This window comes from Salmo salar, chromosome ssa08, assembly GCF_905237065.1.
Source record: "Salmo salar chromosome ssa08, Ssal_v3.1, whole genome shotgun sequence".
Lineage (NCBI taxonomy): Eukaryota > Metazoa > Chordata > Actinopteri > Salmoniformes > Salmonidae > Salmo > Salmo salar.
In genome coordinates, this window is record NC_059449.1 from 24,368,052 (window position 1) to 24,390,756 (window position 22,705).

General features: G+C 41.6%; 1 protein-coding gene across 2 annotated transcripts in view; it reads left to right on the forward strand.

The window, feature by feature from the left end:
* The window catches only part of LOC123744235 (NACHT, LRR and PYD domains-containing protein 3), a 53,246-nt gene that overhangs the window by 27,976 nt on the left and 2,565 nt on the right, over positions 1–22,705 (forward strand). The gene's annotated exons all lie outside the window — the stretch shown is intronic.

Genomic DNA, 22,705 nt, shown 5'->3' on the forward strand with positions numbered 1-22,705 from the left:
CAGTCTATCACTGTTATACAGTACAGTCTATCACTCTATACAGTACACAGTCTATCACTCTGTCATACAGTACACAGCCCATCACTCTGTTATACAGTACACAGTCTATCACTCTGTCATACAGTACACAGTCTATCACTCTGTCATATAGTACAGTCTATCACTCTTGTTATACAGTACACAGTCTATCGCCTGTTATACAGTACACAGTCTATCACTCTGTCATACAGTACACAGTCTATCACTCTGTCATACAGTACACAGCCTATCACTGTTATACAGCACACAGTCTATCACCGTTATACAGCACACTGTCTATCACTGCTATACAGTACACAGTCTATCACTCTGTTATACAGTACAACAGTCTATCACCTGTTATACAGTAGCTACAAGTCTATCACTCTGTTATGCAGCACACAGTCTATCACTCTGTTATACAGTACACAGTCTATCACTCTAAGTTACGCAGGCACACGTCTATCACCCTGTTATACAGCACACAGTCTATCACTTTGTTATACAGTACACTGTCTATCACTGTTATACAGCACTGTCTATCACTCTCGTCATACAGTACAGTCTATAACTTCTGTTATACAGTACACATTTCCGTTATACAGTACAATTGTCTATCACTCTGTTTGACAGTACACTGTCTATCACTCTGTTATACAGTACACTGTCTATCACTTTTATACAGTACACTCTATCACTCTGTTATACCTATCACTGTTATACAGTACACTGTCTATCACTGTTAACAGTACACTGTCTATCACTCTGCTACACAGTCTATCACTCTGTTATACAGTATCACTCTGTTATACAGTACACAGTCTATCACTCTGTCATACAGTACACTCTTGTTTGTTGTGCCCTAGGCTACATGGCTAAAAATGCTCGCTAGCCTAACTTCCATTCATGGGGCAACGTTAGCTGGATAACATTAGCATCTACATCTAGCTACAATTGAAGGTCTATCCTCTCAGGCCAGGAGCAGAACAATGTGAGTTAATGGTTGGATTAGAATCGCCACTCGGATGCTTTCTCCTGCAAGATAACATTCGTGACAACTTTTGCGAATTCTAAGGAAAATTAGAAACACAGAGAGATGAAAGATTCATTATTTTATTTTGTAAAAACTAAATTCTTGGTAAATGTTTTGGGTAAGCCTGGATCACTCTCACACACACAAACACTCTCTCTCTCTTACCCCAGGTGTGTAGTTTACAGTCTCTGGATCCTCGCCCACAGACAGCAGTGTAACTCCTGAGTCCTGCAGGTCATTGTCTCTCAGCTCCAGTTGTTTCAGTTGTGAGTTGGGTGAACTCAGGACTGAGGCCAGAGAACAGCAACCTCAGACCACACTGACCAGACTGAGGGGAGTAGAGGGAACTTAGCACACACATCTCTGGTGACAGAATGGTAACTGGTCTGCCTCTGTGTTGAGCTGGAGATGGAAACATTGTCTTTCATTAGTAGCACTGGTGCTCCTAACTTTAAAATTAGGAGCACCACATCAAATTTAGGAGCACCAGAATAATCTATTTTTAAATTGATTGAGATATAGCCTACGCTTGGGCCTATAGTGTAAATTAATCCTACTAACTTTAAAACATCTGAAAAAGATATACTTTTCACCTTTCTTTCTGTGCCACAAAATGTTTGCGTTCCAGGTTGATACAAGGCTGCACAATATGGGCAGAAAATCTAACTTTTTCAACCAAATCTTGCAGTTTTTTCGATAGATTTTTTATTTTATATAGATCAAAACACTTGAACTGTTGGAAACATAAATAGAATGATTATCTAATTCATGGTTGGTGTTGTTTAGCATGACAACAAATTAAAAGCCAGGTTGGAGTTATGACAGGTAGGAACCAAAGGGTTGGTGAGTGCAGGGGACACTAATCACATTTGAATAGATAGCTAAAATCTTTGTCTAAATGTCACATCTACATCAAAACATGTAGTTGCACAAACATGCTGATCTACACCACCACTGGTAACAACCTGTATTAGAGCTAACGTGTGCATTTAGCTAACTGCATTTAGCTAGCCAGCTAGCTAGTTAGTAATTACCATTATTTTAGCCACGTACAGCTTAAGGCATCTGCATCTTCCCATCCAAAAACAGTTTGGGACAGTTCTTGCATTTATTATGAAGACATTTTGTGACGTTTTTGTTCATTTTGGTCTTCAGGTTTTTTGGCTGTCGTGCACATAACATTTTTTTCGAGGCAAGCCGAAGTCGATAGCCAAAGTCTACGCCCCTTCCGTCTGTGATTGGTCAACAATAGAGATTCTTCAAGTTGTTATTCAATGAGAGATGACTTGTTTATCTGCACATTTTTCCACTTAAGATATATACAGCAAACATCTTAGTTAGATGTGAAATACAGTACCAAACATCTTAGTTAGTAAAATTGCACAAAAGATCTCCTCCGCAAAAACATAAAAATGATTAGTCAGATTAATTCTGACTATTTTGAGGAAGTGTATACTGGCTACGTCTCAGAATGAACAAACAGCTATTTTCTTTGTTTTTCAAGCAAAGGTCTTTAGGGGAGTATCCGAGCACCACTCGTGACCACACTCGCTCAGCTGCCAGCCAACCGAAGCCTGCTGGACACTTTTATTGAAGTCACGCTTGCAGAGAGAGAAAAGATACACAAACTAATAGTACAATAGAGAAAACAAGGATTAACATTAACAAGCAATGTGAAAAAGCACCATCGTTGTTTTTTGGAAGAATCTGAGTTCAAACAGCGTGGAGTGTCTGTGTGCTGTCTGCTTGAGTGACCCGGCCTAGCGGTAAAGCGAGATTCCTAATCAAGGCCAGACTGGCCTTTTATAAGCTGTTGAGAGTTGAGACCTCACAACTGATCCAAATGTAACGGAGTTAAATATTCTAAATCAAAGGGCTTTTGCAACATTATTTGGATGAAATTTTCACTGCAGTTTACATCCAAGAGTGGAATTTTGTGTAAGACAATTATTCATTGCAATGTGGTGTTTAGGTAGATAATAATAATGATAATTGTATTGTCATTAAACAAGATCAATATGGGAGTTTTTTTTGCTGCGTGTCTCATGTCTTCACTGTTCTTTCAGTGACGCACCATGTTCGTATATTAAATATTTGAATGATTGTATGTGTGGTAGAATTAGCTAGTTATCCTTTGCAGATCTGGACAACCAATCCACTATTGACACCATTTGTGGTGGATAGAGGACCGGATAAACAGGTAGACTGGTAGTATCATGACAGAAGGCGAGACCAGATGCGCATGGTTGGAGTCTAATAATGTTTAATAATCCAAAAAGGAGTAGGCAAGAGAATGGTCGTGAACAGGCAAAAGGTCAAAACCAGATCTCAGGATACAGAGTGGCAGAAAGGCTCATGGTCAGGCAGGCAGAATGGTCAGGCGGCGGTGACAGAGTCCAAACAGGCAAGGGTCAAAACCCGGGAGGACTAGAAAAAAAAAAGAATAGCAAAGGCAGGAGAACGGGAAAACGCTGGTTGATTTGGAACAACTAGACGAACTGGCACAGAGAGACAGGAACCACAGGGATAAATTCACTGGGGAAACAAGGATGGAGACAATAACAAGGACAGGTGAAACTGATCAGGGTGTGATAGGTAGACTATACAGGGACTATTATTTATGGTGGAGAGAGGACAGGATAGACAGTTAGACTGGTAGACTATACAGGGACTATTATTTATGGTGGATAGAGGACAGGATAGACAGTTAGACTGGTTGACTATACAGTGCCTTCAGAAAGTAATTCCTTGACTTATTCCATATTTCGATTTCAAAATTGTTTATTTTTGTCACCCATCTACACACCATAGAGTACCACAGTATGAGTCATAATACCCAAAAACCTAGCAGTCAAAGAGGAAAATGGTTCCAATCGTTTTTCCACCTTTCATTTTTCCCCATAGGTGATTTCAGAAAGTACCAAACACCTTGATATAGGGAAGGCAGATGAGGTAGTAAAACCCATCAAAAGGGTGAATTTAAAACCCTTCAAAAAGGTGAATTTAACGGGCTTTGAGAGGGGTATCGCACTTGAGTTCAGATTTTAAAAACAGAGTAAAATTAACAGACCTCAGCCACAACAGTGATTCTGGATTATGAGATGACACATCTGGATTCGATACCAAACAAACAAACAAACACACACACACACACACACACACACACACACACACACACACACACACACACACACACACACACACACACACACACACACACACACACACACACACACACACACACACACACACACACACACACACACACACACACACATCCCCAGTGTGTACAGTCTGGATCCTCCAGTCCAGCAGACAGCAGTGAACTCCTGAGTCCTGCAGGTCATTGTCTCCAGCTCCAGTTGTTTCAGTTGTGAGTTGGGTGAACTCAGGACTGAGGCCAGATGTGAACAGCAACCCTTCAGACCACACTGACCTAGACTAGAGGGCAGAAGAGCACATGATTAACACATGTTTAAAACATCCACATAATAACTCATACTGAAGATGTTTAACTCACACTAGTGTCAGTATGTTGCAGAGTGGATGTCCAACACAGAGCAGCTCCACTCCTCTGTCTTCCAGGTCATTGTTGTGGCTGAGGTCCAGTTTTCTCAGGGGGGAGTTTGGTGTCTGCAGAGCTGAGGTCAGAGTCTCACAGGATCTATGTGAGTTTACAGCCATCCAGTCTGGAGAGAGGAGATATGTCAATACACTGTTAAATTTGCAAAGCTTTAAGAATAACGAGATGCATTAAGACAATAACAGAAGGACATGACTAGACTATGTTAACACAACTCACTCAAGATATTTAACCTTAGTTTCATATATTTATCACATTTCATGTATCTTTCTGCATATTTACCAAGATGTTCAAATAATGTTAAAAACATAATAACACATAATTACTATAAATATATAAACACTATAAAGACAGTGGATACTGAAGATATTTAACTCACACTAGTGTCTGTATGTTGCAGAGTGGACTGGTTAGTCCAACACAGAGCAGCTTCACTCCTCTGTCTTCCAGGTCATTGTAGCTGAGGTTCAGTTCTCTCAGGGGGAGTTTGGTGTCTGCAGAGCTGAGGTCAGAGTCTCTCAGGATTCATACGGAGTTTACAGTGATCCAGTCTTGAGAGAGGAGATAATCTGTTAGATATACAAATCCTCATTATAATGATACTGTAAACATCAACTCAATAACAGAACTTACAGTCTTGCAGGTTTTCACTACCGGCAGCAACCTCTGATAACCTTCCTCTGATGTGTTGTATGTCTTCAGGCAAACTCCTCCAGCACCTCCTCTGACATCAGTAACAGGAGGCCAGGGCTGAACATTGGTCAGGTTTTAGCTCTGTTTCTGAAAGAGTTCCTGATCGCAGGGAGGTCTGCATGTCTTCAACTAGAGAGTTGGCACCAAGTTCATTCAGACAGTGGAACAAGTTGATGATCCTTTCTGGTGAGGATTCTCTTTTGATCTTGTATGAAAGGTACCCTGTTTTTAACTGTTTTTTTGGTCTCTGTCGTACATCCTGTCTGTGTCAGAAGGCCTCGTAACAGATTCGATTGACCCAGTGAGAGACCCAGAAGGAAGCGGAGGAACAGGTCCAGGTGTCCATTCTCACTCTTCGAGGCCTATCCACTGCTCTCCTGTGTAAGTCAACACTGGAATGACTCCTCTTCATCATTGTCGTCATCATCATCCTCATCTTCGTCGTTGTTCTCCTCCCCGTCGTCCTGCTTATCATCATCATCTCCCTCCTCTCCTCCTCCTCCTCCTCATCATCATCATCCTTACTCTCCTCCTCTCGCCCTGCTTATCATCAATCTCCTCCTCTCTCCTCCCTCCTCCTCCTCACTCATCATCACTAGTGACTGCTTTGGGGGGGAAAACATTTTCCTTCTTGTCCAGACATGATTCTAAAGCATGCACTGCTGCTAGAAACTCCTGAATGCTCAGATGCACAAAGCTGTAGACCTTCTCTTGGTACAGCCCAGATTCTTCTTTAAAGATCTCTGTACACAATGCTGAGTACACTGATGCCTCTGTGACATCAAGGCCACATTCTCTCAGGTCCTCCTCATAGAAGATCAGGTTGCCCTTCTGCAGCTGTTGGAAAGCCAGCTTTGCCAGTTTCAGGATCATCTCTTTGTCTGACTGAGACAGTTCCTTTGGGTTTGTCTCTGTGGCTATGTTGTACTTCTTGTTCTTCACAATAATCTGGATGAGCACGAAGTGTGAGTACATCTGGGTCAGAGTTTTGGGGGACTTCATCCTTCTCTGCCTCTTTCAGTATCATCTCAAGGACAGTGGCTGATATCCAACAGAAGACTGGCATGTGGCACATGATGTGGAGGCTCCTTGATGTCTTCATGTGTTTGATGATTTCATTGGCCAGATTCTGATCTGTGATTTTCTTCCTGGAAATACTCCTCCTTCTGTGGATCATTGAACCCTCGTACCTCTGTCACCTGGTCAACACACTCAGGAGGGATCTGATTGGCTGCTGCAGGCCGTGAGGTTATCCAGACGAGAGCAGAGGGAAGCAGATTCCCCTCGATGAGGTTTGTCAGCAGCACGTCCACTGAGGTTGGCTTCGTGACATCACAGCACTTCTCATTGTTTTTGAAGTCTAGAGGAAGTCGACACTCATCCAGACCATCAAAAATGAAAACAGTTTTGGTTTCACCATCTTCAATGCTGTCAATCTCTTTCAGCTCTGGGAAGTAGTGGAAAGAAGTTGCATCAGACTGTATTGGTCCTTTTTCAGGTTCAGATCACGGAAAGGAAGAGGCAACATGAAATGAACGTCCTGGTTTGCTTTTCCCTCTGCCCAGTCAAGGATGACCTTCTGCACAGAGACGGTTTTTCCAATGCCAGCGATTCCTTTTGTCAGCACAGTTCTGATAGGTTTGTCTTGTCCAGGTAAAGGCTTGAAGATGTCGTTGCATTTGATTGGTGTCTCTTGTGTGGTTTGTTTCTTGGATGCCATCTCTATCTGTCTAACCTCATGTTCATTATTGAGTCCTCCACTTCCACCCTCTGTGATGTAGAGCTCTGTGTAGATGTCCTTTAACAGAGTTTGGTTTCCATGGTGTCCAATTCCTTCAGATATGTGTTGATACTTGTGTTTCAGTTTAGCCTTAATGTCTTGTTGGACTGTCAGCAGAGTTTGACCTGTAGGAAAACATTGAGAGTTGGGACTCATAAGTTTGTGTGTGTTTTATAAGGGCCTTTGTACCGTTCTTTTGTAATATTGTATGAAACACAGTCTTACTTCTTCTGTCCAGAAGGTTGTGTGTGATCTTTAATGCATCCTCACTGTCCAAACTCTCCACTTCCTTATTGTCATCTGGTAATGGTTCCTGGCTGAAAGCAGGTGGCTGATCACTCGTCATTGATAGCAGGCTGGTTGTAGGGGACTCTGCTCTGGGCTTCTGGACACTGAACAAAACAGGGAGACAGATCACCTCATCAATATCTCATCAATACCCCTCATCTACTTCCTTTCAACAACTGTATAATGGAACATCTAGAAGTCCTGATGTTTCTTTATAAAGATACAGTCTGCAATTGGTAAATCCATTTCTGGCCTTTTAAGTGAATGATATAGACCTACATTTTATGTAATTTGTAATTTGGGAACACTTTTCATTAGTTTGATATTTTTAAGAGCAATGTACATTTTGCAAATCATCTCTTACCTCTTAGAACTTGGTGTCTTGAGTCATTTTAGAGGCAGTGGTCTCTTCCTCTCTCTCCCCAGAGAGACTCATTTTAGAGGCAGTGGTCTCCTCCTCTCTCTCCCCAGAGAGACTCGTTTTAGAGCAGTGGTCTCCTCCTCTCTCTCCCCAGAGAGACTCATTTTAGAGGCAGTGGTCTCCTCATCTCTCTCCCAGAGAGACTCGTATTAGATATAAGTCACAGCTCACTCAGCTACAATAACCAATAAGAAATAACAGAACAGTCAATATTTCTAAACATTGAAGATCCATTAACAATGACAACACTTTTACTGTCTGAGGTCAGAGTTCAGATACTTCTTGTTGCATTTAAACATACAGTCCAATATTATTAATTTGATTTGGATCCCCACTAGCTGACTCCATAACAACAGCTAGTCTACCTGGTTTGATCCCCTGACTCCCTAACAACAGCTAGTCTACCTGGTTGGATCCCCTGACTCCATAACAACAGCTAGTCTACCTGGTTGGATCCCCTGACTCCATAACAACAGCTAGTCTACCTGGTTGGATCCCCCCTGACTCCATAACAACAGCTAGTCTACCTGGTTGGATCCCCTGACTCCATAACAACAGCTAGTCCCTACCTGGTTGGATCCCCTGACTCCATAACAACAGCTAGTCTACCTGGTTGGATCCCCTGACTCCAAACAACAGCTAGTCTACCTGGTTGGATCCCCTGACTCCATAACAACAGCTGTCTACATGGGCTCTTTTGAGAAGATCAGGGAGTTTTGCTACGAACAAGCTATGGACATCACATGCCCTGCACCAAAGTCAAGGGCAGGACAGAAACAGCCTCTCCGAATATAGATTCCCTTGTTCATGCGTGGTTCGGACAGACCAGTTCATCACTGGGGGAGAGTTCCCAGTCATCACCACTATCTACAGTGCCTCTTGTCACATGACTCTCTCCTAACACACACCATACGTTGCTGCTACTATAAAAAAAAATGTATCCTGCTGCTCAGCCACTTCACCCCTGATTGTCTACATATAACTACCTCATCTATCACCAGTATCACTGATATGGTTATTGATATTGTACATTTATTTTATTTATTTATTTTATTTCACCTTCATTTAAGGACAACAAAGGTCAAGGTATTGGAGTTGCCATCACAAAGCCCTGACCTCAATCCCATAGAAAATTTGTGGGCAGAACTGAAAAAGCATGTGCGAGCAAGGAAGCCTACAAACCTGACTCAGTTACACCAGCGCTGTCAGGAGGAATGGGCAAAATTCACCCAACTTATTGTGGGAAGCTTGTGGAAGGCTACCCAACACGTTTGACCCAGGTTAAACAATTTAAAGGCAATGCTACCAAATACTAATTGAGTGTATGTAAAATTCGGACCCACTGGGAATGTGATGAAAGAAATAAAAGCTGAAATAAACCATTCTCCCTACTATTATTCTGACATTTCAAATTTTTGTTAATAAAGTGGTGATCCTAACTGACCTAAGACAGAGAATTTTTACTAGGACTAAATGTCAGGAATTGGGAAAAAACTGAGTTTAAAATGTATTTGGCTAAGGAGTATGTAAACTCCCGACTTCAACTGTATGTTATGTATGCATGCATGCATGCATGCATGCATGCATGCATGCATGTATGTATGTATACATTTTTTTTATGAGATATCTTGGCATAGGTTATTGGTGTACTGTTGGAATCATGGAAATATAATGATTGTAATTAAATAGTTGGAATATAGTGGGCAGCACATTGAATGCATTGTTGTTTGACATAACAAATGAATAAGCCAGGGAAGATGTGTGTAAGGAATGGAACCAAAGTGTTGGTCAGTGTTTCCCAGGGGTCCCTATACGATGTTCCGTTCCTCTTTATGTGGCTAGCTAGCTAACATATTCATGCTTCGCCTATTCCTCTGATTTAGTAGATACCATTACACAAACATGTGCAGATCTAGGCCTACACCAGCACTGGTTTCAGGCTGTAATTAGACATTAGGTTTGCGCCAACTCCGATTACATTTAGCTAGCCAGCTAACTAGCAGTTAGCATTAGCTCCAGAGTGAACAGCAAGTGAAGTGCCTGTGACTACACCGCCAAGCAACACCTGCTCTCCTTGAGTGACAGGGGGCAGGGCTTGGTGTGGGAAGTGGAATGCAGGAACAGGAGAGACGACTTGCAAGTAGCAAACGGAGTGAACTCTAAAAATGGACATTACGGACACGCTGGTGTTAGCTGCGTCACATTCGGCCAACCAAACATTAAAATACTGTTATAGAAGGTGAAGTAAAAACACAAATCGGTCTGTGCATCAATACCAGTATACTGCCCAGCCCAACTGTTTATTACGTATAAAATAATTTATTTACATTACTTTAATAAAATATTTCAGTTCTCTATATAACATTTGATGACTGTAATTTCATTCCAAGTCCTTATCGATAGAGTTGCTGTAAAACTACAAAAAAATGGATATTGTCAAAGTAAGCAAAGCCTACTTTTGTGACTCCTGAATACCAACTATCACATAGATCATGTATTTTCAAGTAGAGAAGCAACTGCTCTCTAACCCTCTCGATCAGTGTTCTTGTCTCTTCTCTCGGTCTGCCCCACACAGACGGTCTGTGCTATAGACTGAACAAGTAGTCTCGCAATGGATTATGGTCATTACCATGTATAATATTGGCCTGTAGGAAACTACAACTCCCTACTATATCACCCAGTTCGGACTAGTTCCGATTTCAAGAGAGAAACTGTGCATTGAGCTCACAGAAACACTAAATAGAATTCAAATAGTTAAAACAATTAAAAAATAACAAGTGTTGGTTAATCGCTCAGAACTACTGCCATCGGATGGTGGTGGGTTGGACACCAAAGGGCTTGGCGCAAAAGGCTGCCATTGCCTTTCCGGCTCTGTAGGCCTGGGAATGACGGGTACAGAGTGGGCTAAAATGGTGCTGCTATGTGCTCCTACCACCCACATCAGGTTCCAGAGTCGCCCAAGACCAGAGCACTCCATTAGTCATCCATATCAGACAAGGCCCTTCACATTTCTCCTTCATTCCTCATTGCATTGAAAGTAAAGAGAGCCCTTGTCTTCAACAACAGCCCAGCCCTGATATGGAGAAAATGGGGCAATAAGGTAGACTCCCCACTGTATGAAAATGATTAAACTGAACAGTCGACAGCTTTTTTACTTATTTTTAATAAGTAAAAAATAATAATTTGCCGTATGGGTGAGAGGGAAGTGTCAAGGATAGAAATTTCCGGTAATATCTACAAGGCAGCTCTCGGAATTACAACAACCAATTGCAGCTGATGAAACACCATAAAAGGCACAATTTGTCAATCAATAACGTTGGTAGCGTAGTATGATAATTCTACTCTAACTTGGGCAGCAGGACTGCACAGGGTGTGATTGTGGGATAACAACGCTCATATCAGGCTCCTGTAATATAATACAGAGAAGTAAAACAGGTCACTGCACAATGAGTGCAAGTGAGCTCCTTCAGCTCTCAGCCTGTTTAAAATATCTACTGATAATATCTCCCCTACTTGCCGGCCCGGTTTCTGATCCCTTTAACCAGGTAGGCCAGTTGAGAACAAGTTCTCATTTACAACTGCGACCTGGCCAAGATAAAACAAAGCAGTGCAACACAAACAACAACACAGAGTTACACATGGAATAAACAAACAAAGGCAATAACACAATAGAAAAGTATATATACAGTGTGTGCAAATGAAGTAAGATAAGGGAGGTAAGGCAATAAATAGGCCATAGTGGCGAAATAATTACAAATTAGCAATTAAAACACTGGAGTTGATAGATGTGCAAAAGATGAATGTGCAAGTAGAGATACTGGGGTGCAAAGGGAGCAAGATAAATAAAAAAAATACAGTATGGGGATGAGGTAGTTGGATGGGCTATTTACAGATGGGCTATGTTCAGGTGCAGTGATATGTGAGCTGCTCTGACAGCTGTTGCTTAAAGTTAATGAGGGAGATATGAGTCTCCAGCTTCAGTGATTTTTGCAATTCGTTCCAGTCATTGGCAGCAGAGAACTGGAAGGAAAGGCGGCCAAATGAGAAATTGGCTTTGGGGGTAACCAGTGAAATATACCGGCTGGAGCGCCGTTCTATGGGTGGGTGCTGCTATGGTGACCAGTGAGCTGAGATAAGGCGGGGCTTTACCTAGCAAAGACTTATAGATGTCCTGGAGCCAGTGGGTTTGGCGACGAATATGAAGCGAGGGCCAGCCAACGAGAGCATACAGGTCGCAGTGGTGGGTAGTATATGGGGCTTTGGTGACAAAACGGATGGCACTGTGATAGACTGCATCCAATTTGCTGCATCCAATCGCCGAAGTTAAGGATCGGTAAGATATCAAATCAAAGTTTATTTGTCACGTGTGCCGAATACAACAGGTGTAGACATTACAGTGAAATGCTTACTTACAGGCTCTAACCAATAGTGCGAAAAAAAGGTATGTGTGTGTGTGTGTAGGTAAGTAAAGAAATAAAACAACAGTAAAAAGACATTTGAAAATAAGAGTAGCAAGGCTATATACAGACACCGGTTAGTCAGGTTTATTGAGGTAGTATGTACATGTAGGTTTGGTTAAAGTGACTATGCATATATGATGAACAGAGAGTAGCAGTAGCGTAAAAGAGGGGTTGGCGGGTGGTGGGTGGGACACAATGCAGACAGCCCGGTTAGCCAATGTGCGGGAGCACTGGTTGGTCGGGCCAATTGAGGTAGTATGTACATGAATGTATAGTTAAAGTGATTATGCATATTAGATAAACAGAGAGTAGCAGCAGCGTAAAAGAGGGGTTGGGGGGGCAAATAGTCCGGGTAACAATTTGGTTACCTGTTCAGGAGTCTTATGGCTTGGGGGGTAAAAACTGTTCAGAAGCCTTTTTGTCCAAGACTTGGCACTCCGGTACCGCTTACAATGCGGTAGTAGAGAGAACAGTCTATGACTGGGGTCTTTGACAATTTTTAGGGCCTTCCTCTGACACCGCCTGGTGTAGAGGTCCTGGATGGCAGGCAGCTTTGCCTCAGTGATGTACTGGGCCGTACGCACTACCCTCAGAAGTGCCTTGCGGTCGGAGGCAGAGCAATTGCCGTACCAGGAGGTGACGCAACCGGTCAGGATGCTCTCGATGTTGCAACTGTAGAACCTTCTGAGGATCTCAGATAGTCAGTTTTACAAGGGTATGTTTGGCAGCATGAGTGAAGGATGCTTGGTTGGGAAATAGGAAGCCGATTCTAGATTTAATTTTGGATTGTATATTGGTATTTGTAGATGTCCAAATATTCTAAGTCAGAACCGAATCCAGAGTGCTGGACGGGCGGGCAGGTGCGGGTAGCGATTGGTTGAAGAGCATGTATTTAGTTTTACTTGCATTTAAGAGCAGTTGGAGGCCACAGAAGGAGAGTTGTATGGCATTGAGGCTCGTCTGGAGGTTAGTTAACACAGTGTCCAAAGAAGGGCCAGAAGTATACAGAATGGTGTCGTCCGCGTAGAGGTGGATCAGAGAATCACCAGCAGCAATAGCGACATCATTGATGTATACAGAGAAAAGAGTCGGCCCGAGAATTGAACCCTGTGGCACCCCCATAGAGACTGCCCGACATACTGTATAACTACCTCATCTATCACCAGTATCACTGATATGGTTATTGATATTGTTCTTCTACATACTGTATATTATGTAGTTCTTTCTCTATATTGACACTTGTTATTTTTGTATTTATATTATTTATATTGACACTATCTATTTCTGATATTGCTACTACGTAAGTAACCATTTGTCTGTACAGTTTCCACCTTCTGTAGAGACCCATCCACTTAGCTAGACGTGGCTGGGGGATATAGCATTTCTTTCACATGAACCATCAGTTTAGTGTCTGGATTAGCGTCATCTAACATTTATACAATATTTTTATCTGGACACTTTCTGCTTACCTGGGATTGTTCCTTATTGTAGGCTACTACTTTTAGTCTTAATCTTTACTACACTACTCACTGTTTATCACATGACCTCACATGTGAATCCTTCAACAGATGGGTGGGGCTAAGGCTTAAAACCTCTTGGGGCTAGGTGGGACGCTAGCGTGCCACCTGTGGTGCACTCCATCAACAGCAGGTGCATTTCAAGAGCGGCAAATTTGAATCCAAATAAATGTCAAAATTCCAATTTTTCAAAAATACAACTATGTTACACCATTTGAAAGATAAACATCTCCTTAATCTAACCACGTTTTACGATTTCAAAAAGGTTTTACGGCGAAAGCATAAATTTAGAGTATGTTAGGACAGTACATTTACAAGAGTTGTGTGTAATGTTTTGTCAAGTCAAAGACAGGGTCACCAAAACCATAAAACCAGCTAAAATGATACACTAACCTTTTACAATCTCCATCAGATGACACTCCTAGGACATTATGTTAGACAATGCATGCATTTTTAGTTCTATCAAGTTCATATTTATATACAAAAACAGCGTTTTACTATGGCATTGATGTTGAGGAAATCGTTTCCCTCCAATAACCGGCAGTCAAGTCAAGCGTCACAAATTAAATAATTAAAATTAGAAAACATTGGTAAAATATTATATTGTCATTTAAAGAATTATAGATTTACATCTTTTGAACGCAATCAACTTGCCAGATTTAAAAATAACCTTACTGGGAAATCACACTTTGCAATAATCTGAGCACTGTGCCCAGAAAAATACGCGTTGCGATACAGACTAGACGTCATGTTGGGGAGATCTAAAATCGAAAATACTATGTAAATAATCCATTACCTTTGATTCTCTTCATCAGATGTCACTTCCAGGTATCACAGGTCCATAACGAATGTAGTTTTGTTCAAAAAAGCTCATCATTTATGTCCAAAAATCTCCGTCTCGTTAGCACATGATGTAAGCCAGCCGGACTTCCGTCATGAACGAGGGGAAAAAATATATTTCCGTTCGTTCAAACATGTCAAACGTTGTATAGCATAAATCATTAGGGCCTTTTTAACCAGAACATGAATAATATTCAAGGTGGACGAATGCATAGCCTTTTATAACGTATTGGAACGAGGGTACCCAACATGAAGTAGCGCGCCAGGTGTCTAATGGGACATCACCGTTCCATGGCTCTTGTTCGGTCAGATCTCCCTCCAGAAGACTCAAAACACTTTGTAAAGGCTGGTGACATCTAGTGGAAGCAATAGGAAGTGCCAAAATATTCCTAAACCCCTGTGTTTTTCAATGGGATAGGTTTAAAATCAATACAACACATCAGGTATCCACTTCCTGTCAGAAAATGTCTCAGGGTTTTGCCTGCCAAATGAGTTCTGTTATACTCACAGACACCATTCAAACAGTTTTGGAAACTTTAGAGTGTTTTCTATCCATATATAATAAGTATATGCATATTCTAGTTACTGGGTAGGATTAGTAACCAGATTAAATCGGGTACATTTTTTTTATCCAGACGTGCAAATGCTGCCCCCTAGACCCAACAGGTTAAGAGGGTGTGAACAATGCTGAATGGGTGGAGACAAAGGAGAGCTCTCCAGTAGGCGCACCAAAAACATTCAGGGGCCATTTTCACAAAGGTGGGGTTTCAGGTTTATCAACTTTCAAAGCAGAATTACTTTCCCATTGTTCCTCAAATGCAGTGTATGATATACCTTTTTGTGCCTCTGACTCTGCTTTTTTTTTCAATGTAAAAACACAATTTCAAATGTTGCTACGTAAGACCGAATCAAGTCTGTCGGTCACATTTAGTTTCAATGCCCATTACCGCATGTCACTTTTGACAATTGACAAGAGCGACAATTATTTTTCTACAAAGAAACTAGATGACGTGACACACGTCTTCCTCCGGGATGTGAAAGAGCGCAAATAAATCAATCGCCCATACCCTACCTCATAACCCTGTAGCCTATATTATAACCCCATACCCTACCTCACAGCCCTGTAGCCTATATTATAACCCCATACCCTACCTCATAACCCTGTAGCCTATAATATAACCCCATACCCTACCTCATAACCCTGTAGACTATATTATAACCCCATACCCTACCTCACAGCCCTGTAGACTATAACATAACCCCATACCCTACCTCACAGCCCTGTAGACTATAACATAACCCCATACCCTACCTCATAACCCTGTAGACTATAATATAACCCCATACCCTACCTCATAACCCTGTAGACTATAACATAACCCCATACCCTACCTCACAGCCCTGTAGACTATAATATAACCCCATACCCTACCTCATAACCCTGTAGCCTATAATATAACCCCATACCCTACCTCACAGCCCTGTAGACTATAATATAACCCCATACCCTACCTCATAACCCTGTAGACTATATTATAACCCCATACCCTACCTCACAGCCCTGTAGACTATAATATAACCCCATACCCTACCTCATAGCCCTGTAGCCTATAATATAACCCCATACCCTACCTCATAACCCTGTAGACTATAATATAACCCCATACCCTACCTCACAGCCCTGTAGACTATAATATAACCCCATACCCTACCTCATAACCCTGTAGAATATAATATAACCCCATACCCTACCTCATAACCCTGTAGACTATAATATAACCCCATACCCTACCTCACAGCCCTGTAGACTATAATATAACCCCATACCCTACCTCATAACCCTGTAGACTATAATATAACCCCATACCCTACCTCACAGCCCTGTAGACTATAATATAACCCCTTACCCTACCTCATAGCCCTGTAGACTATAATATAACCCCATAACCTACCTCATAACCCTGTAGCCTATAATATAACCCCATACCCTACCTCATAACCCTGTAGACTATAATATAACCCCATACCCTACCTCATAGCCCTGTAGCCTATAATATAACCCCATACCCTACCTCATAGCCCTGTAGACTATAATATAACCCCATACCCTACCTCATAGCCCTGTAGACTATAATATAACCCCATACCCTACCTCATAACCCTGTAGACTATAATATAACCCCATACCCTACCTCACAGCCCTGTAGACTATAATATAACCCCATACCCTACCTCATAGCCCTGTAGACTATAATATAACCCCATACCTTACCTCACAGCCCTGTAGCCTATAATATAACCCCATACCCTACCTCATAGCCCTGTAGACTATAATATAACCCCATACCCTACCTCATAACCCTGTAGCCTATAATATAACCCCATACCCTACCTCACCGCCCTGTAGACTATAATATAACCCCATACCCTACCTCATAACCCTGTAGACTATATTATAACCCCATACCCTACCTCACAGCCCTGTAGACTATAATATAACCCCATACCCTACCTCATAGCCCTGTAGCCTATAATATAACCCCATACCCTACCTCACAACCCTGTAGACTATAATATAACCCCATACCCTACCTCACAGCCCTGTAGACTATAATATAACCCCATACCCTACCTCATAACCCTGTAGAATATAATATAACCCCATACCCTACCTCATAACCCTGTAGACTATAATATAACCCCACACCCTACCTCATAACCCTGTAGACTATAATATAACCCCATACCCTACCTCACAGCCCTGTAGACTATAATATAACCCCTTACCCTACCTCATAGCCCTGTAGACTATAATATAACCCCCATAACCTACCTCATAACCCTGTAGCCTATAATATAACCCCATACCCTACCTCATAACCCTGTAGACTATAATATAACCCCATACCCTACCTCATAGCCCTGTAGCCTATAATATAACCCCATACCCTACCTCATAGCCCTGTAGACTATAATATAACCCCATACCCTACCTCATAGCCCTGTAGACTATAATATAACCCCATACCCTACCTCATAACCCTGTAGACTATAATATAACCCCATACCCTACCTCACAGCCCTGTAGACTATAATATAACCCCATACCCTACCTCATAGCCCTGTAGACTATAATATAACCCCATACCTTACCTCACAGCCCTGTAGCCTATAATATAACCCCATACCCTACCTCATAGCCCTGTAGCCTATAATATAACATTGATACATATTGACTAGGCTGGTCAATATGAATCAGCATCAATGTAAGGATGCCTAAAATGATCATTATTTAAAGTTGAAATCAGTATTGTAATAACTTAACAATTCTGTGGATGTCTTACCCCCTAAATCACCTCTCTCTGCGATGGCCTAACTTCTCCAAAACACTTTTTTGTCATAAAATGGTAAAAGAACGCTACAAACCTCAGAAACATTTTTCTTCGACCGACAGTGTCCAGTTCTGCCTCTACTTCCTTATAAATGTACTTCCTTGTTTCAACACAGTGGGCGGGTTCAACCGGTATAGGTTTATGTGAAGACACACAAACACAAAACACACGCGCAGACAGACACACACACACACACACACACACACACACACACACACACTCACACACACCTTTCCGCTAACTTTAGACCATGTGTATGCACAGTTTCTAGTGGTTGAAGTATTGCATTTCAAGAAGGCCAGTAGATTAGTATTTAGTGTAAATGTGGGATATGATGGACACGCTTATTCATAACAATAAAAAGTTTAATAACAAGATGCAACAATTTGCCGTTACTGAGACATCCATTCCGTTTATCTTTGCATTTTAAAATAATTAGAAATAGCCATCTATTTCCTAGGCTTCTATTTATTTCGTTTCCATGATCGTTGCATAATACATTTCTCACCTTTTCTGTGATGTTTTCATACTCACGAGGTAGAATATAGGCCTACAACAAGGTTACCATTCGTCCCATCTCTCGTTTAATTGGACCGACTTCACAACAGTAAATAGATAAGCTATTTCAAGTATTTTGCTCTATGTAAAATACCAGGGACCACATTTGTAAACGTTGTCTACACACAAAATATGCCACAAAACATGCATGTGCCAGTTTTCACGCAAATGTTGTCATTTATAAAAGTGAACTTGACATGAGAATTTGCTAATCCTCCTGCTAACTTTAGACCAGGCGTCCTTACAGTTTCTAGTGGTTGAAGTCTTGCATTGCAAGAAGACAAAAGTAGACTAGTAGTAGCCTGGTGCAGATGGGGAATATATGACGAGACTCTTATTCAGAACTAAAGAACAGGTAGACCTGGCTAAATATAATAACAAGATGCAATCATTAGCTGTTAGTGAGAAGAGCGTTAATCGATGTGTCTTTACATTCTATAATAATTAGAAGTAGGCATATATTTCCTGTTATTTATTTCATTTCCATGATCATTGCAGAATAATTCCTATACTCGCCAAATATCCTATAGGCCTATAACAAGTTAGGATTGGCTACCATTCCTCCCATCTCTCATTTAATTGGATCCACTTCACAGTAGTAACTAGATAAACTACGGTATTTCAAGCAGACTATTTTGCTCTGTGCCAGTGGCCACCAACCGGTTTATCGCGATCGACTTGTCGATCTCCAAGGCATTTCTAGTTGATCGCCAAACGTTTCTGTAAAAACCCAACGATAAATCCTTGTGTTTCTATTCTTTGTTATTAGTCTCGGGCTGTTGGTGGTAGGTTCAGACAATTCAGCTGCTGTCCTGCGCGCCGGGTTGGCAAACTGTTGCCATTTCGTGTGTCTGAATGTAGAAACTGTTTCCTTTTCATGTGTCTGAATGTACAATCTGTTTCCATTTCATGTGTCTGAAGGTACAAACTGTTTCCATTTCATGTGTCTGAAGGTACAAACTGTTTCCATTTCATGTGTCTGAATGTACAAACTGTTTCCATTTCATGTGTCTGAAGGTACAAACTGTTTCCATTTCATGTGTCTGAATGTACAAACTGTTTCCATTTCATGTGTCTGAATGTACAAACTGTTTCCATTTCATGTGTCTGAAGGTACAAACTGTTTCCATTTCATGTGTCTGAATGTACAACCTGTTTCCATTTCATGTGTCTGAAGGTACCAACTGTTTCCATTTCATGTGTCTGAATGTACAAACTGTTTCCATTTCATGTGTCTGAAGGTTCAAACTGTTTCCATTTCATGTGTCTGAAGGTACAAACTGTTTCCATTTCATGTGTCTGAATGTACAAACTGTTTCCATTTCATGTGTCTGAATGTACAAACTGTTTCCATTTCATGTGTCTGAAGGTACAAACTGTTTCCATTTCATGTGTCTGAATGTACATACTGTTTCCATTCCATGTCTCTGAAGGTACAAACTGTTTCCATTTAATGTGTCTGAAGGTACAAACTGTTTCCATTTCATGTGTCTGAAGGTACAAACTGTTTCCATTTCATGTGTCTGAATGTACAACCTGTTTCCATTTCATGTGTCTGAAGGTACCAACTGTTTCCATTTCATGTGTCTGAATGTACAAACTGTTTCCATTTCATGTGTCTGAATGTACAAACTGTTTCCATTCCATGTCTCTGAAGGTACAAACTGTTTCCATTTAATGTGTCTGAAGGTACAAACTGTTTCCATTTCATGTGTCTGAATGTACAAACTGTTTCCATTTCATGTGTCTGAAGGTACAAACTGTTTCCATTTAATGTGTCTGAAGGTACAAACTGTTTCCATTTCATGTGTCTGAATGTACAAACTGTTTCCATTTCATGTGTCTGAAGGTACAAACTGTTTCCATGTCATGTGTCTGAAGGTACAAACTGTTTCCATTTCATGTGTCTGAATGTACAAACTGTTTCCATTTCATGTGTCTGAAGGTACAAACTGTTTCCATTTCATGTGTCTGAATGTACAAACTGTTTCCATTTCATGTGTCTAAATGTACAAACTGTTTCCATTTAATGTGTCTGAAGGTACAAACTGTTTCCATTTCATGTGTCTGAATGTACAAACTGTTTCCATTTCATGTGTCTGAAGGTACAAACTGTTTCCATTTCATGTGTCTGAAGGTACAAACTCTGCTTCCCGGTGGGCCTGGGGAGGAAATCAAGTGCACCATGTGTCCGCTGGCCAATCAGATTGCTCAGATGACCGAGTCTACAGTGACGTAGCAGACATAAAATAAAGCTACGGCAAAATTGATATTGTGAGATTCCAAAACGTTTAAAACCATGACTAGAGAGAGACTGTCAACGAATGCAGCAAAGAGCTGCTGTTTTTATGAGTGAGTTCATGTTAAGTTTTTACTCAGCGCTGTCAACACTTTGTATTCAACACTTTTTATAAGCCATAAAATGCGCGTTGTTCCTATTTCCACTCAGCGCTACAACAAGCAGTGCAGCAGTAATGAATGAGGAGGAAAGTGGATCTATAGGCCTTGTTATTATTAGCGGCTTGGGTCTTTTTAATATCAATAAATATTTCACTTTCTCTGTTCATAGGAGTAACAACATGAATTTGTGCATGAAGCAGAAATAATGAGGTGCGACTCGAGTTTCGCCATCAGCTGGAAGACGGTGTCCCTTTTTGGTCAGTGTCAGTGGAGGAAAGGGAGAGCGGAGGGATGTTGAGAGACTGACCCTCAGTCTGCTGCTCTCACCCTCTGCTGAGACAGACCCTCAGTCTGCTGCTCTCTCCCTCTGCTGAGACTGACCCTAAGTCTGCTGCTCTCTCCCTCTGCTGAGACTGACCCTCATTCTGCTGCTCTCTCCCTCTGCTGAGACAGACCCTCAGTCTGCTGCTCTCTCCCTCTGCTGAGACTGACCCTAAGTCTGCTGCTCTCTCCCTCTGCTGAGACAGACCCTCAGTCTGCTGCTCTCTCCCTCTGCTGAGACTGACCATCAGTCTGCTGCTCTCTCCCTCTGCTGAGACTGACCCTCAGTCTGCTGCTCTCTCCCTCTGCTGAGACTGACCCTCAGTCTGCTGCTCTCTCCCTCTGCTGAGACTGACCCTCAGTCTGCTGCTCTCTCCCTCTGCTGAGACTGACCCTCAGTCTGCTGCTCTCTCCCTCTGCTGAGACTGACCCTCAGTCTGCTGCTCTCACACTCTGCTGAGACTGACCCTCAGTCTGCTGCTCTCTCCCTCTGCTGAGACTGACCCTCAGTCTGCTGCTCTCTCCCTCTGATGAGACTGACCCTCAGTCTGCTGCTCTCTCCCTCTGCTGAGACGAACCCTCAGTCTGCTGCTCTCTCCCTCTGCTGAGACGAACCCTCAGTCTGCTGCTCTCTCCCTCTGCTGAGACTGACCCTCAGTCTGCTGCTCTCTCCCTCTGCTGAGACTGACCCTCAGTCTGCTGCTCTCTCCCCTTTGCTGAGACGGACCCTCAGTCTGTTTTTTAACATTATTTGAACATCTTGGTAAATATGCAGAAACATTCATCAAATGTGATAAATATATCAAACTAAGGTTAAATATCTTGAGTGAGTGAGTTAGTGTGTTTTTAGTAAAAAATATAAACTATTGGGACCAAGACTTAAAAAGAACTGATATTGGTCACAAGATGGAGGAAATGTTGGAACATAACTAACAAAATTAAAGTTAGCAAAAATATATGATTAATCCAGTATAAACTAATGTATAGAGTTTATTACACGAGACAAAATTAACAAATTGTACAGCAGAACGACAGTCATGTCTTAAGTGTAAAACTAACAATGAGTCAATAATTTATGCTTTCTGGGAATGCTATAATTCCAAAAGTTATGGGCGGAGTTACAAGTTGTCTGTCAGAAGTATTATGATGTAAACACACTTTTAATCCGTCTGTCTGCATATTTCATGACATGGCATATGGGGGGTGTAGAGAGAGACCCAATGAGCTGGATGATTCTCTTCTCGTCACTCATATTCTAAAAACGTATACTAAAAATATATGAAAATATGAAAATGGTTGTAAAAAGTTAACATTGGTTAATAATGTGTCCTTCTGTTATTGTCTTAATGCATCTCATTATTCTTAATGTTTTGCATATTTAACAGTGTCGATATATCTCCT